The sequence below is a fragment of the Polypterus senegalus genome, chromosome 3 (genome assembly GCF_016835505.1).
Source record: "Polypterus senegalus isolate Bchr_013 chromosome 3, ASM1683550v1, whole genome shotgun sequence".
NCBI classification, from domain to species: Eukaryota; Metazoa; Chordata; class Cladistia; order Polypteriformes; family Polypteridae; genus Polypterus; species Polypterus senegalus.
In genome coordinates, this window is record NC_053156.1 from 253742098 (window position 1) to 253759490 (window position 17393).

The following is a 17393-nucleotide window of genomic DNA, read 5'->3' on the forward strand; positions in this document are numbered from 1 at the left end:
TCACCTTCCTCATGATCATCCTCACCCCAAAAGGCATGTTTTTGCATAGAGCTCCAGACCGAGAATGATTGATGGTCATTTTATATTTCTTCCATTTCCAAATAATCACACAAAGCTCTTGGTCTTGTAGTCCATTCCAGCCTTGTGCAGGTCTACAATCTTGTCCCTGACATCCTTTGACAGCTCTTTGGTCTTACCCATGGTGGTACAGATGGTTGGAATGGAAGAAATTGATGATTTGAGATCAGGAATATCTGTAATTGACTGATTGATTGATTGATTGATTGTAATCGCACACAGCCAATTTATGCGAGCCAGAATTCTGTCTGGGTTGTGGGGGATCAAATACTTACAGTATTTCTCACAATGACATGCAAATCAATTTATAACTTGTATGTAAAATGTTTTTTCTGGATTTTTGGTTGATATTCTTTCTCTCTCCATTAAAATGAAACTACCATAAAATTAGAGACTGTTCTTTTCTTTTTAAGTGAGCAAACTTACAAATTCAGCAGGGGATCAAATACTTATTTCCCCCACTGTATATATAAACTCTCACACACACATATATGGATATGTAAATATGTGTACATATATATATATATACATACATACACTTATACAGGTACATATTGTCACACATGTGCGCATGGGAGGCAGCTAAAGGGCTTCAGTAAGGGCAGTTCCGAATCATACCAAGTGTGTAGTATTGTTTTAAATACCGTTTGAGTTAGACGGGTGCATAGTCATTCGGCGCAATGTTGCAGTTCGAACAATGAGCTAACATCACGTTCATGTGCAAATTGAGGAAATCAGATTGAGATACAGTAGCAGCACTCTAAAGTTTTGCAGCATTGTGATTGCATATGTATGAGGTTGACTGGCACGGTTGATATACAGCCGTTTAACACATTTTCAAGATGACTTGTGATTTATAAAAGATAAATTGTGGAGAAATGTGCTTATAGCAGGTTTTATAGGTCTTTTTTTGCCATATGCATGCTTTCATGCTGGAATCCACATAAGTTTTATAAATGAGGCCCCAGCTCTGTTAAATGAGGCCTACTACTTGTAAACTGGATCCTATACATAGAACGTTATTTGTCACCTGGGGAAAATGTGACTGTTTATAGAAGCTCTTTAAAAAAATTAATATATTATATACACATACACATGAATAACAGGAAGATTTAAGAAGAGAGAAGAGAGACTGGCTGCTTCAGTCACAGTGAGGGATTGTGTAGACATATTGCTGTTGGTATAAAGCAACCCCAATAGCATTTCTTGACACACTTCTGCTGAATAATGTGTTGGCTGAAAGCCCTCAGTGTTAGTCTGTCAGAGAGAGGATGTACAGCTTTACTCATAATGACATTATATTTTGCTTTACTTCTCTCCTCTGCTAGGAAATCTAGGGAGTCCAGAGTGCATCCTATAACCGAGCGAGTCCTTTTAATTAGGTTGTCGATTCGGTGGACCTCTCTTGAAGTGATGTTACCAGCCCAGAACAACACAGCATAAAAAAAAATCACACTGGCCATTACAGAATTATAGAAGATGTGAAGGATGTCAATTCCCACAAAAAAAGAACGCAATACTGTGTGTCACAAGACCAGTTTAACCTGTCATTGATGTGACCCTCCAAGTACTTGTAGTAGTGCACCACTCCTTGAGTGACCAGACATAGAGGCTCTTTGGTGCAGCGAGAATCAATAACCAGTTACCTTGGTTTTGCTGATGTTATAATATAGACAATCCTGTTTGCACCAAGAAACAAAGTTCTCCATCTGACTGTTATATCCTGTCTCATTTAATAGGCATGGCTGTCACAGCAATAATAAATAAATACTGGTTCTTTGCCAGAAGAATTGAACATTGCATCTGTAACCGAATAATAAAAGAGCCTGCTGACCATGTGAACAATTTTTGCCCTGTCCCTCACTCCTCCTTTCTGTCTAAAGTTCTTGAGCATGTTGTGGCATCCTGGCAGCCAGTAGCTAATTATTTACTTGTGGCAGCAGACTGAAAGAACAAAGAGCACTTAATTAGCAGTGCCTGGCTCTAATTATATTCTTGATTGTTACGGTAGCAGTAACTTACTTTTTCACACATAGGTTTTGCATGCTGGCTTTTTTGTTCCTTCTTACTAGGTAAAACCTGTTACATGTTGTTTATCACCTGATTTTATACATTTTTAATTTTAAGAATTGGAGCTGGACAAGAGATGTGAAAAAACACAGAATAAAAATAATACACTTTCTTTTTCACAGTATTACATGTGATTTTGTCATTTTTAAAGAATATGCTCGTGTGACAGTGTGATACAGCATATATTGTTTATATTTTAGACATAAACTTGTCCATTCAGCCCTACTTACCTTTCAACTTCATAATAAAGATAAGCAGACATATTTGGGGTATATTTTTGATGGTAAAGGAATATGTCCTACATCAACACATTACCTAAGCATTATTAAACTCTCATAGTTATCCTATAAGTGATATTCAAAGAGATACAAATGTTAGTTCTGTGCAAAATATTAAAAAATACAGAATCACCAGGAAAACAGCTGCTGTTGTTGGGTTATTTTGTTCACACTGAAAGTACCGAATCCTGTAGTGTGTGGTATAATTAAAGTATGTACTCATTGGCACCCTATAGCAGTAATCACACTCCAATAAATTGTTTTTATGGGCCAACAGTAGGAGCCAGGAGCCAAGCTTTGCTTTATTGATTCTCTTGATTGTTTTAGTCTGTTTCTTTGCTCTTTTACTTCATTGTTTAATTATGTGGAACAGGTATGCTCTGTGAAACCACTGGATCAATGCTTCTGTTACAATGCTGCCTATGTCTGCTAGTTTTTGTACTAAATAAAGTCAATCAGTGAATAATTCATTAAAACGAGAAAGACCTATTCTAGGCAGGCTTTGCCCCACTAAATGACAATGAATTACTGCAGTTTTTGAAATAGTATGCTATAACAATTGATTGAAAATAGCCATGGCAGGAGTTGTTTCCTGAAGTCACTAGTGCAAGTCTTAACTGTCAGGGTACAAGTAGCCTTCATATGTGATACATTCAAAGGAGAAGCTCCTATTTTCCTGCTTTCAAGTTTGCACACTATTTGTGCTTTTGACACCCTTAGCTTTTTACAATCCCTGGAGTGATGGCTACAGCTATACGCTTTTAGACTTTATATCATTCTGTCTTTGCCTCTTGCCTTACTTTACGCTGTTAATATAGTCAAATTCCCAGGAATGGTGTCACATTTGTTCGAGTTCTGAATCAAGATTTGTTTTTTCATTAAGTTGTGGCATGTTTTTAACGAAATGGAGAATGCTTCATTGGTAAAAGGAGGGGTTACATGTGATATTATTACAGGACAAATAGTTTCTTTCCTTTAGCCAAATGATGCAATAAGTTAAAGTGACAACATCAGAAGCATCAACATGTTAGATGGATTTATTATAATTACACTCATCTGCCATTTACATCTATAAAAAGGTAAACTCCATTATAATTAATTTATGTATTATTCTGTATCATTCATTTGAATAGTATCATCAAAAAATAAAAAAAAACAGCGTAGTGATAAATACATAGACTGTTTTTATGTAGCTTATGTAACTAAGTCGGAAACCACATTTATTGCAGTTGTGGCAAAGGGAAATGCAAAACGTTTGTTCTGATTCCACTGGTTTTGTTTTCAGCACTCATCTGTGATGGTCATTTAGAAAATACAACCATGATGTTAGTTCTTTATTTATCTTAATTCCTTTCCTTGAGGCAGCACCAAATGGTTTTACATTCTTTCATAAGTTAAGACACATTGATCAAGGAGATGACCTTGTATTAATTCTGTGTGATGAACTGCATATCAATTCAAAAAGGTTGATGAATTTACATTATTTGAAGCACTCAAATTAAATACTAACACAGAATTCTGAGCAATTATTAGAACAGAATTCAGCACAATTGTAGTAATGATATACAGGCCACCTTGGTAATGTTCATCATCTTTTATCTAACTTAGCTATAAATTCTGATAATGTATTGGTAATCAGTGATTTTAATATTCACATATAGTTGTTGAGAAATGAGAGTCCCAAAAGAACATAAGTCCCATACATACTTCAAAATTTCCAACCATGATTACTGTCAAAGGTCTGACAAGACAAAAAAGGGCTTTGAAGAATCTTTTTTATATAAAAGATTTATTTTTAACAAAAGTGCTCTGTAGCACAAGAAGCATCATGGAGCACAAATACAAATTGCCTGATAAGGCAGGGCAAATATGGTGCCAATACAAATATCGAAAAGAGTTCAAATGACAGAGCAAAGTTTTAAAAATTAAGGTAATCAAAATAAGCACAAGGCATAGCAAAAAATGAAGAATTCAACAAAAACTCCCTAGCATTATTTGAAATGAACTGCCAGGAACTATGGGAGACACTACAGATTTAGATGGGAGAGAGCAATTCCTGGCAGGTTCCGACAAGCTAAACCTGGTGAGGATTGTTAAATGCCCAGCTCATTGTCATAATAGCACATTTGCTCTAACTACTACTTGTTGAAGTAAGAATTAAAAGTTAAGTGTTACAATAATTAAGAATTGTTATTAACACTACTTGGTATCCTCCTGTGGCAAAAACTCACAATAACCTAGCTGAAGCTGTGAATGGGGAGTTGAACAAATTGACAGAGGAGGATTTTGTGTCAAACTATGACCAGTGGATTAAGCACCTGAAAATGTCTTGAACTTGACGGTGACTATGTTGAAAATTTATGAATAATTGAGCTTTCTTATGTTGAAAAAGTTCTAATCTCAAATTATTTTTTCCTTTAAAGGCTCAGAATTTTTTGAATAACCCTCCTAATATAAGAGAATGCCCAAGATGGAGTATCCAGAGCTATGCCATTGCGCAGCTGTGTCACTGAACTTCTGTTACAAGCAGCTATGGACTCCTAGGTTTAATTTCTTCAGATAGGCTACTGACTGGAGTTTTTGTTTTTCTCTTCTCTGTTGTTAGCCGGCCATGTCTCAACCATAATAATAATGGATATGTATTGTTAGGATACTTTTATGTTAATTACTTCAAAATTTTACTGAATGCTTAAATTAATTTATATTTGATACGAGCATGCATTACATAGGTTGTAAAGTATTTAAGTTGTCTTTTACCCATAATGTTGTTACACCGAGTCTGTATTCAGTGAAGAGAGTTATATAAAAATAAATTAAATCAAATTGAAATTGATGGGGAGTTTTGTCCTGTAGATACCAGAAGGCATGAAGTGGTGAACAGCACTTGTCTAAAGTTATTGATCTACTTGGAGCTATTGGCTTCCATAGTGAAGAGGGAAAATGCAGACATGTAAGCCATTGTGTGTCTTCCACTTCTTTTCCATCCCCTCTTAAAACCATTCCCATCATTTATATGCTACACCGATCCCTCTCCCACTTGGAGAGAGGCAGTGGTGCTGTAAGAATTATGTTTTTGGACTTCTCTAGCGCCTTCAACACCATCCAACCTCTGCTCCTTAGGGACAAGCTGACAGAGATGGGAGTAGATTCATACCTGGTGGCATGGATCGTGGACTATCTTACAGACAGACCTCAGTATGTGCGTCTCGGGAACTGCAGGTCTGACATTGTGGTCAGCACCACAGGAGCACCGCAGGGGACTGTACTTTCACCGGTCCTGTTCAGCCTATATACATCAGACTTCCAATACAACTCAAAGTAGGAGTGGGCAGGAGGAGGACTATAGGAAGCTAATCAAGGACTTTGTTAAATGGTGTGACTCAAAGCACTTACACCTGAACACCAGCAAGACCAAGGAACTGGTGGTGGATTTTAGGAGGCCCAGGCCCCTCATGGACGCCGTGATCATCAGAGGAGATGGTGTGCAGAGGGTACAGATCTATAAATACCTGGGAGTGACGCTGGATGATAAATTGGACTGGACTGCCAATACTGATGCTCTGTGTATGAAAGGTCAGAGCTGACTATTCTTCCTTAGAAGGCTGGCGTCCTTCAACATCTGTAATAAGATGCTGCAGATGTTCTACCAGACGGTTGTGGCGAGTGCCCTCTTCTACACAGTAGTGTGCTGGGGAGGCAGCATAAAGAAGAAGGACGTCTCACATCTGGACAAACTTGTGAGGAAGGCAGGCTCTATTGTAGGAATGAGTCTGGACAGTTTACCATCCGTGGCAGAGCGACGGGCGCTGAGCAGGCTCCTGTCAATCATGGAGAATCCATTGCATCCACTGAACAGTGTCATCTCCAGGCAGAGGAGCAGCTTCAGTGACAGACTGCTGTCACTGTCCTGCTCCACTGACAGACTGAGGAGATCATTCCTCCCCCACACTATGCGACTCTTCAATTCAACCCGGAGGGGTAAACGTTAACATTATTCAAAGTTATTGTCTGTTTTTATCTACATTTTTATTACTCTTTAATATTTTTTTTGTATCAGTATGCTGCTGCTGTATTATGTGAACTTTCCCTTGGGATTAATAAAGTATCTATCTATCTATCTATCTATCTATCTATCTATCTATCTATCTATCTATCTATCTATCTATCTATCTATCTATCTATCTATCTAAGAAATGCTGTCATACAATCTCATACATGATCCCAGATAATATATTGGCTTATTTTTAAAATGTCTATCTTACTTAATTATACTTTTAAAAATCCTCTACCTTTTTTATAATATGTACTTATTACATGCTTTGACAACATCTGTTCTCATTTCTAATCCCCTTTTCTTGGTGAGGGTCTAATCCATGTGTCAAATTTAAAAACTGACTTTAATATAACTTACCAAGATTTTAGAGCACCTAAATAACCCCTCTTGTAGTAAATGAACCATCACCTGCAAGAAGTAAATCACAATTTTTCCAAAGACTATAACCACAAATTACTGTTCTCCAAGCTATCTTTGTTTTAGCCCTGATATCCTGACCATTAAATCTTAGACAGAGAAAACAATTCAAAATTAATCTTCCACACTGATTCTCAGATAAACTAATTAGCTCACATGCAGAACCAGAAGACTATTATGGTGACCAAAATGGTAATTTTCCAACATGCTTAATTTTGATTACATGGAAAGTAGGTTAAATTTCTCCATTTTGCAGCCACACACACAGATGCAGCCTTTCTCTCAAGCAATTTTATTTGCCATCACTAATTTATCAAGCGGTCTTGGTTTCACAAATATTTCTAACCCTCTAACAGCCCTTTTCAGAGCAGCACCTAATGGGCCATGACTGTGTAATGAACAATCTACTGTGGAGACTTTCATTACATTGCTAGCACATCACCTTATCTCACTCAGCTGGAAAACACCCAACCCACCTTCCTTTAGTGAGAGGGAAAATGATGTCCTGTTTTACTTAAACGTAGAACAAAATCAAATTCACTCATGAGGAACAGCCCTAAACTTCTAAAATTGAATAAGCATTGTATGTCTGACTGTCTTGTAATTCATTTGTTGTATCTACCTTATAAAATGAACAAAAATATTTACAAAAAATAGAAGCTACTTGCTAAAAGATGAGTGTTAACGGTATTACCATTATCCACATTTTTGCATTGATTACATCATAGAATAATAACCTGAAGAAGGAGGTTTTAACAGCCAAGCTCTAAATTTGCTTATTGTAGTCAACGAAAAAAATAGTCATCCTGAAAACAGTGACATAACTATGAAATGTTCCAATATTATAAAATGCACTGTTTGATTTGTGGCATTGAGTAAGCACAGAAGTTTATTATTTAGGATTTTACTTATGACTGAGAAAGGCATCTATTTGAGTGTGTGGTACTCTGTTATAAATTTTCTTGATGCATGATCTTATGTAAATGTTTTCATGCAATCTGTTATGCATGTTTAGTAATTTGTATGTGAAGTCACTGGTGTCTGAGCTAATTCTTCAAAGATGTAACAATGAATTGATTGGTAGATTACACACAATATAACTGAGCAGAGATGGAAATTTTACATGCACAACAAAGTATTCCATTCAGCAGTTTGTTCAATCAAACTCATATTTACCGTATTTAATTAAAGCAGAAGAAAAGAAATTAATGAAAGATGAAGAGGCTGTTAGCCAAATGTTTGTATAAGTGGTTCCCAACCCTTTCTATGACCCGCACCCCTAGAAAATGTTTAATTTATGTTCGCACCCCCTAGAAAAGTAATATCACATTTGAAGAGAAAGAAGTCAGATTACTGATTTTTGAACCATAAATTGAGCCACATATAGTACTGTAAGTGAACAAGATGAACTAAAAAAATAAGCTTTTAACTTAGTGTATAATCTTTAAATATAAATTGAGTAATTTAACATAAATCTCCATTATCTTGTCAATGTGTACCTCATGAAGCTTAGGCACTCGAATGATGATCCAAGGGTTGAGTTATCCCGTGAAGCATCAAGGACCACAAGGAAATGACACACAATGAAAGGGTTTGGAGGATTGGAGACCCCTGTGAAGTAACAGGTGCTGGTACAACACTAAACAATGAAACCCAGTTGATGAGCTTTGTCCCCCCAATAGCACCTGCACTGCAGTTTAAAAACAGATGTGGCATACAGTTAAAATTGCCCTGCTACTTGCTAGAACCGCCAGCAGAAGAGATGGGCTGAGTGTAAACAGCAGATGTTGCATCCAGTTTAGCCCCCCTTATACTCCCAGCATAATATGTCAGTCAAACTTTGAAATCCCTACTCTACTGATCATTGCAATGCCCAAATTCCGTTCTCTTAAAAGAAGTTATTCAACTTTATGCTCTGCCCGCAACAAAGAACCTCAAAAGAAAGTGCATTTGTGCGGCTAACTCACCAGTGACAAATGCGCACAAAATAATTGATTCTTTTCAAATCATAGAAAAGGAGTACTGACTAATAAATGACCTAAAAATGACAGCACACTTCAAGACACCAGTTACAGTAATCCCTCATTTATCGCGGGAGATAGGTTCCAAGGCCGGCCGCAATAACTGAATTTCCGCGAAGTAGGGACTCAATATGTATTTAATTATTTAACGTGTATTTGGACATTTTAAACCCTCCCTGTACTGTTTACAATCCACCCTTTACTCTATTAATAACAGGGACCTACCTAACATTTCCTGGGGCACCTCTTCCACGGTTTCCGAAAGTGTATCCGTAGTAGTAGTAGGAACTGGCTCTTTTTTACGTGGCTGCAAAAACATTGTGATTGGCAGTTGCTGCCGCTGCTTCTTTTTCCGGTCGAAGAGCAGCTTATAGGCGGTCATGACGTCGTCAACCTTGTTGCAAAATTTGACCGATCGAACTGCGTTTAGGCTCAGCACCAGCCTTGGAAGAAGGAGCACGTTTAGGAGCCATTGCAGGGGGTGAAAATTGAAGCGAAGTTCAACACAAAGAAACCACAAAAAAATCACACACAGTATAGTGTAAAGTAAACTGCTCGGCGAGAAAGCTTGAAGTGAAATGGCCGCAACAGAGAGACAAGGGGAGATGCTGTGGGATCTGGGCATCAGTCAAAGCACCAATCACGGGCCCGATTAGAAATTGGGAAGCTGTGATTTGTCGTCTCCCTCCCATGTACCAATCACAGCCCATGTTACAACGCACTTAGTCACCAAACTTGTTTTGTTGTTCTTAGACTAGGAAATACTACTACTATATTTAAAAACCCGTGAAGTCGTGAATCCGCGAAAAGTGAACCGCGAAGTAGCGAAGGATTACTGTATACCATGACAAAGTCAGACAATGCACCTTACTCAGTTTTGGTGAATTGCAATGCAGCCTTACTCTTTTTTGCACCCCCTGAAATTGGAACCTCTGGTTTATATCATAAATGATCAAGTTTTTCACATTTTTTTTTGTGGAGGGAAAAACAAACTACTTCAAAATATATATTGTGCAATTGTTCTGACCTTAAACCTTGTATGTTGTTAATAAAATATGCAAACGCCAGTTCATTACTATCAAAACTAATTGAAAAGCAAACTTCATTTGTTTTGGTTTGAGGAAATGTTTTGCTGTGGAATCACACCATAATCCATCTCAGGATCATTATGCACTGTGGTAACTAACTGCCAGTGGTCAGATACAAGCCTGTGATGTCTGGATTACAAAGGACCTCAGATGCATCTCTTCTATCCCATGAGCCATAAGAGAACTCTCATCGTCAGGTAAGCAGGGACTTCCTATAAGTGCAAGCGGGATGCTTCCTGATGTCAGCTGAGCTCTTTTTTGCCTCATCTTCTGTGCAGCGTACAACTTTATCAACCCTCAAATCTTGACTTGATGTTATGTAGCAGGGTCACATAGGTATTGTTGTTTATAATGTTTGCACCCAGTCTCATCTCGTCACAGCACTCAGTTTAAGCTAATATGTGTTTGTTTAAATGTTGTCCCCGTAATGAGAAATGGGAGACAGTGACCCCTGGAAACGTCAGAACCGGAGTTTTGTCAGTTACATTCGGCTCGTTATTATTTAAAAGGTAAGGAGGGAGGAGAGAGATGGAGATTTCACCTAACAACAACCGATCATCATTTTTCTGTCTTTATTTAGATATTATTTGTCAAAGGTACAGCTTGGTATAAGTAGGTCCTCCTCAGCAATTTATACAGGTCACGGGTCCTGGTAGTGTGGCTGCGAGCTGGGTAAGGAGTTGGCCATTACAGTTATTTTTGACAATCAAGGTGAGGGATACTCAGCTCCAGTACCGGAGGTCTGCAGTGGGTGCAGGTTTTCATTATACCTAGTTTTGCACAAAAAAAAGTTTTGCATTAAACGTGTTATTTAATTATATTGCTTGTTGGTGCTTTCATTCTTCCAAGACAGATCTTTATCAAGCTGTATTTTTTTTTTGTTCTGAGTTTATATGTCAGCTGCAGAGCTAGAGGTTCCTTTGTCATTTGCCCCTCTTTTTTAGAAGCAACATGATCATTTTTTCAATGTTCTTCAATGGCTTCTAACATTTTTGTGAAATCTGCCCTTAACAAGTTTCCAACAATGTCTCTGTGTTCTTGTTGCAGAATTAACAACTGGGATCCACTCCACTAATTCCTTTCATAATTTTAAACACTTTAATCATTTCTCCTCTATTAGCTTAAACTGAGAAGGTTCAGCTTTTTCACTTTCTGCAAATAGCTCATTCCTCTTAACCTTGGAATCAGCCTAGTCTTGCTTCTTTGAACTTTCTCTTGTGCTGCTACGTCTCTTTATTAATATTTAGACCAAAACTGAAGGCAGTACTCCAGAAGAGGCCTCACTAGTGCATTATATGACTTATACTCCACACATATCCTATTAGCTTTATTATAATATCCTATTAGCTTTCTTACTGTAAATGCTTCTGTACACAATCTGGATGTAGAACATGACAAGTCCATTATGTCTCCTTGGTTCTTCTCCTGCAGTGCACTTTGAAGTTTCAGACCATCCCACATTAATGTGACATTGACATATCACATTAATTAGATACTCTAAATTATCTCTGCTTAAAAAACAGTTATTGTCCAAAATCTTGTCTTGTCCAAAGTTGGTCCTGTCTTGTGCCTTTTGCTGACTTAATATGCTCATGCTCCTCATAACCTTTCTTGCACATGATCAAATCAGGGGCATCCCCATGGCATTGTTGAGGTAAGGATACAGACACAAAACATGGTCGCTAATGGAATCTATTCATTCTTCTGCAGCCTGGAGGATGCAACCCACTGACATCACTTATGCTTCGACCCTGGAGATCCTGCCTCTACCACCCCATAGGATATTTACACAACAGGATTGCTGCAAGTCGGCATTCAGACACCTAACCTGAGACTGATGAGTACAGAGCTCTGCTGCAACAAAGCAAATCACAGAGCCTGGAAGGAGGCATGAAAGAATGTGCACCAGTCTCCCCTGAACTTTTCTTTCTTGCCAGTTAGAAAAAAAAAGCAAACCCTTAATTTTATTCCTCTTGTCTATTTATTTTATATCTTGTAGCAGAAAAAGGGGGTTAAACAAATACATGGATGAAAGATTCCTTAATATGTGCGTGTGTGTGTGTGTTTTGAGCTGTAAATAAAGGTAGGGAATATGGTCTGCTGCAGACTGAAACGTGCCCTTCTTTCAACCTTTTATCAAAAGCTGAAGACACATCTGCTTTTATATACTTTTTAGTTTTTAACAATGTAATTGCATTGCAACCTCTCTATGTTATCCTTGGCTTTGCATTAACTTTTAGGATCACTGTTGAAGACATAATATTATGTAGACTTAACAAAAACTAATTTCTGCTGTGATGTGTACATTTCTTAGACTGAAGAGAAAAAGAAAAAAAAAAACACAACTTGGAATGTAGTCAGCAGCCATCTGTGCAGAGCTGTCTGTTATCCAAAAATATTTCTGTGTTTTTGACAAACAGTTTGCCTTGCTGACCCATGGGTCTCATGTAAATAGATAACTGTCTCAGTCATTTGCTTTAGAGTATTTTAGAAATTGCGCTGTACTGATGTCAACCTTTTAAATGACCGCTGCAATTTCAGACAGGTGTTTAATGTTTTTTTTCTTCATAATTTACCCTGTCATGCTGCGTCAGCATTTGACCGAGCTCTATCAAAGATTCTCTAATGGTGTTAAGGGTTCCCATTTCCACAGTCAATATCTCAAGGGCAGGAATATTGATTGCGCGTGGTGAACCGCCACGATTTCATTGTAGGATTCCAGTTCTCACCTCTGATAAGAATGTGTTTAATAGCTGTATAGATACTAAGGCTACTGGTTTTTTAGGTAGCTTTTTCAGTTACATCAAATACCTTTTAACTTATTTCTGATTCAGCTGTTCTTTATGGGGGCCTGGTACTGTTCATCCTTTTCTAACTATGTTCACTTCAAATTTGCTTTTTTACAATTTCAAAGGCTGCCTGATCTTTCCCTACCAGACCTACCTAATTTTTTTGTTTTTTGTTTTGCATCTGCCAACATGATGTTTCATGCAGGAGATGTGGGAATTAATCTATTTATTATTTAAGTGTATTTATTATTTCTAGTTATGGTTATCATTGCCTCTGAAGTGTTCTAGTGTTCGACAGTGTCAGATCAACATTGTCTTACACTGGCTAAATATTAGGGCTGCAACTAATGACTGTTTTGATAATCAATTAATCCTGGGATTAGTTTTTCAATTAATCGATTATTTGGATTGTTTAAAAAAAAAAAATAATTTGAAAGTAAACACATAAAGTGCATTAAATGGAACCTTTGACCAAATAAGAAGGACTGTGTAAAATTTCAGAAACTGATTTTTTAAAAACAAACTACTTATAGTTTAAACCAGATACAAGTTTTCATACAACATTTACATAATAATACATTGAAAATAGATAGTGATAAAAGTTTAAGTATATAGTAGTAGTAATAATAATAATAACAAATAGTAATAAATAGAAATAAAATAGTTAGTAGAATTTATGGCTCTGTATAGCTTCTTTAATTAGTCTTTCCACATAGATGTTAAACAGAATTGGAAATACTGTAGTGAGTGTCCCCTTTCATTAACATGGAATGAAGATCAATGTAAAGATATCAAAAGTTATGTGCATAACAAAGGAAAGAACAACAAAACTGGTATTAATTAAAATTGAAGAACTTATATTGGAAAAATTGGACAACTTGTAATATTTGGTAATCATGCTGTCAAGGGAAGAACTGAAAAAGAAATAAAAATCCATATAGTAATTGGAAAAGCCTTCCATGTGAAATGAAAATTGCTAATGAATACAATGAAAGAAAAGTATAATAAAAACAGTAATGTGGAGTGTTGCATTGTATGGAGCATTTGAACTGTGACTATGGAGAAGGAATAAAAAGATCAGATGTAAAAATAAGTCATCTAATGACAAAGTGCTGGAAAGGATTGTTAAAGAAAAGAACTTGCTGGAAACTTGAGGAGATGGATTTCAGATACTGTAATAGTATTGGAGTGTAAACTGGAAGAACAGAAATCATGTGGAAGGCCAATGCAAGGTGTTATTTTCCTGAAAGAAGGCAAATCATACCAAGAAATGAAAAGAAGACAGAATGCAATGGAGGAAATGATGCTCAAAAGACCTGGGGCCTCATGCATAAACGGTGCATATGCACAAAAATATTGCGTATGTTCGTTTCCACTCTTAAATTGCAATGTATAAAATCTAAAACGCACATTTTCACACCAGCTAAATGCTTGGCGTACGCAAGTTCTCCACTTGGTTTTGCAAACCACAATTACCTCACTGTAAACTTGCAATACAGTTATAATATTGTACAACCCGAGCCACTTTATAAAGCGCGAATTTACATATTGCTGATATCATTTTTAAAATGAAATGCAGCACAAATATGTTTCTTACGTTATACTGATAAAGTGTTAACATCATTTAAATAATCTATATTGTTAATAATTAAACATGTGAGGACACGGTGTCGCAGCACTAGCTAGTTCAGTGATTGTTTCTGCCTGGCGCTGTATTCTTACTGGGGCTGGCGTGACACTGGATGGATAGATGGGTAAAATAATTAAACATGTACTACGAAAATATTTCAATGTCCCTTAAAAGTTTTGAAGAATCGGCGTTCTAAGCTTACAGATGGCTTAACATCTATTACAGAGCTGATTGTGTGGTGATTGGTTACTTTGAGAAAGAAAAGGAAGAACAGGAATTGGGGGTTAGTACGTTTGAAAGAGACAATACTGCTGCGAAAAATAATTTAATCGAAGGTCACGCATGGCACAGCAAGCATCTTGCGTGAGGCAGGAACAATCTTTGGACAGTGTGCCAGCTCGTCACTATCACTTTGCCTCCATGTTCCCATGTTTAATAACATGCTTTAACTCCTATCATCACGAAAAAGATATCAAGTATACATCTCAGTATTTTAATTAGAGTGCTGTAATTTCACAAATGTAATGGATTCTGTGTCCTGTCGAAGGAAGAGAAAGCCCATTTTAAGAAGCATGTAGTGATTCACACACATAGAGCACATAGAAGAACACATGCAAAACAAAGCATTTAACGTGATAATTTAGTTACGATGGTATTTGAGAAACTAGTAAATTAGTGTGGAAAGTCGCTCGTGTACTGAAGAGTCTATAGCTGAAGGTTGAAGCTTCTGTCGCTATACTTTGTATATAAGAGCCAGCTCAAATGTTATTTACTTATTTACCTTTATTTATTTGCTTACTTCATACAGCATAAAGTCACAAGCAGACTGCAGAGCTTGCCATGTACATGTACAAAGTACTGCGATGGCAAAAGTATGGCGTGCATTCTTGCTCCGATGTAGAATCGTCGTTATCATCTTACTTCACCTCTGTTATAGCGCGTCTTTATGTGAAAATAGCAGTGTCAAAAGTGCGGTTTGGGGTTTAAGTGGGATTGTGAACGCAACTGAGAGAATAAAACTGATTAAAAAAAAACTAAGCTAACCTTTACAAGTATCATAAATTTACACTGGCTGTTACAGACTGAATCAAATGTATGTTTTTAATTTAAAATAGTAGGTATGAAAACGGACTCGAACCCGTGAAGTTTTGATTACCAGTCAACAGTTGATATCATTGCGCCACTGAAGCAGTCATAGCAATTGCATGTCAATGTCACACCCTAACACGGGTTCTTTTTCTGCAGTTATATTCTTGAATAGAAGTGCATTTGTTCTGTTATATTTGTACATTTTGTGAAAGTGTTTATTTGATATTTGGAATTCAGGCTTCACACATTATTCACTTCATGTCTACATTTTATCAATTATTACTAAAACATGAAAAACGTTTCTGTTTTAACAATGTGTTTACATAGATCGTTGTAGACACGGAACACACATGAAATGCATGTGTTCCAAATAACGATATAGTATTTAAAAAGGTGTAATTTTGCTTGACTTCTCACTCTATACAACTCTAAGCAACTGACATGCAGGTAAACAGACTTGAGCTGAGAAAACTGTGTGGCGTGGGGGGATGTGATAGCAGGCTGCTTGCTATTTGCTGCTTATCGACACATTTACAGGACAAAAGATGCTGATGGAGAGGTGCAAAGTGATTTACGGTGGGATGGATCTACGAGTTTTTTCGTAGGCTCTGGTAATTCTAGTGTTAATGAGGTACCTGCCTGATGTGCTCATTTGCCCGTTGTAACAGCCGACCCCTTACCCAGCCGGCAGCCACATTACCAGGTCTGGATGAATTACTGAGGAGAACCTACTTATACCAAGCTGTACCTCTGACAAATAATATTTTCCCCTCCCAATTGATGGTTTAAATACTAGCAAACAAAAGCAGATATTTAAAGTGAGTGCAGAAATATATTAAATAAAACACAATGACAAATACAATAATACCAATCCCCGACGTAAAATATATCTATATATTCCTCCACCAAATCAGCAAAGTGCAAAATACCAGTTATACAATAACAAACTCCCCCTTGTCCCTGCACAAGTATAACAAAACACACAATACAAATAATAACAATGGATGATTACTGAACTGTCAATGAACATGGAAATGAGTCCGGGTAAATAACTGTCCAATCCAGAATACTGATAGCAGATCAAAATGGTTGAGTTTGATTCTCCCAAATAAAACAGAACAATCTCACCGTACTTCCTTGGCGAATGGCGGATAATAATGTCTAACCCCAAGGTTTCTGGTGATGACTGTGTTGTTGTGATTCTGGCTGAACGAGAAACAAACTGGAATAAGGCGCTATGTAAACAATGGCAGAAAAATGAAGATTGGTTGTTATTGTTGTGTTTTAAATCTCTATCTCTCTCCTTCCTCCTTGTCTCTCCCTCAAAATCGTTTAAATAATGATGAGCCAGATGTAACTGGCAAAACTCCAGTACTGACGTGTCCAGGGGTTGCTGCCTCCCCACAACATCCTTCCCCGTTTCTCATTATGGGGACGACATTTTAACAAACGCATAGTAAGTTAGACGGGGTACTGTGATAAGACGCGACTGGGTTTAAACACTATAAAATACCTATGTGGCCCCACTACATTTGATCTTCTGGCAGGTTAAGCACTTCTGCACATGGTGGCAAATGTCTTTCTGGACAGACGGCTACCATGCCACCCCCAAGATCTTCAACAGAGTTTTCGTTCTTCCAAGGTGACCGCTCAAAAGGCTGTCATGATAATAATCCAGGAAGTCGGAGATGAGCACCTCCGGGACCACTAGTTGGTGTTGTAGACCCCCAAGAGAGGATGGGGTGGTCCTGGAGAATCCCCTGGAGGTCCACAAAGTGTACCTGGTCGGTACCAGCCAGCTCCAGTCCCTCCCTGATGTTTTGGCAGAATGGATTGGCGGCTTGTGCTTGAGCCAGGTCCTGCAGGCTTCTTGGCAGAG